Source organism: Octodon degus, unplaced genomic scaffold (genome assembly GCF_000260255.1).
Source record: "Octodon degus isolate 3935 unplaced genomic scaffold, OctDeg1.0 scaffold00009, whole genome shotgun sequence".
Taxonomy (NCBI): Eukaryota; Metazoa; Chordata; class Mammalia; order Rodentia; family Octodontidae; genus Octodon; species Octodon degus.
The window spans coordinates 20599691-20600882 of record NW_004524585.1 but is presented as its reverse complement, the minus strand read 5'-3'; positions in this window follow the sequence as shown (position 1 = coordinate 20600882).

Sequence of the window (1192 nt, the reverse complement as noted above, 5' to 3'; positions counted from 1 at the left end):
CACAACCACTGTGGAAAACAGGATGGAGATGCCTCCAAAACTACAAATGCAATTCCAGCTGACAGCTGTTTCCCTTCTAGGTATGTTCCTAAAAGATTTGAAGGCATCATATCATTTTGATACTTACGTGCCCATGTTTATAGCAGCACAGTGCACAGTACAGAGGGGTACTCTGCCATAAACTTGATTCATTTGTAGGAAAAATGAATGCATCTTGAGAGCATAGTGTTAAGAGAAATAAATCAGACATAAAAGTTTAAAGGAATATGACATGATTTCTCTTATATGAAAATTATGCATAAAGAGTGAAATAAAGGATAATAGGAGGACTGGGGTTATAGCTCAGTGGCAGAGTGTCTGTATGGCAAGAGCAAGGTCGTGAGTTCAATTCCTGACATCTGCACCTCCCCAAAAAAAGTTAATAGGGAGTAGGAAATAGATTTTTCTCAAAGGGGAATGGGATCAAGAGAAGGGCAGAGAAAGAATGTGGAAAATGGAAAGAGAATGAAACGGAATTAAACTGTGTTGTCATATGTACCGCTTCCACACAAGGAATGTAAATACGAACTGAAAACATGTATTAAAAACTTGTATGACTTCATTGAGAAAATTAGAAACTAGCTTCCATTCAGAGTGTAATTTCAAGACTTCCATCGTGGAACCAATGAAGACTTAAATCCCTGTTAGGCTGCATCCTGGAGGCTTACGTTTGCCTTCGGAGAAGTACGCTGGTTACAAAGAAAAAGAATGAAAAGACTTGTGTCTCTTAAAACAGCGATGAACGTCTAGCCGTGCCTCGCCGGCCCAGGCCAAGCAATCCCCTGCTCCTACGTCAGCCTCACCGTCTGTGGCCCGAGGAGGGACAGCTTGCGCCGCAGCCTCCCTTGCGCGTCCGGCGTGCAATCCCGAGGCTGGGCAGTGCCAGTCGCTGCTGCTGCAGAGCGCAGCTGCTGGAAGGCCCTCCCAGAGCGCTGCTTACCAAAGCTCTTTGGGAGGAAAAAATGTTTTTTTGTTTTTTTTTTAAATATTTCAAGGAATTTTGGAAATTACTACATAGGTCTTAATTTTTCTTTGAAATTTTAACTACTGACTGAAAGGCTCTGAAGTATACTTCAGCAATATTTTCTTATCATAGTTTCCCACCCAATGAAATTTACAGTATTTTTCCAGTGCATCATCAATTAGCGTTTTA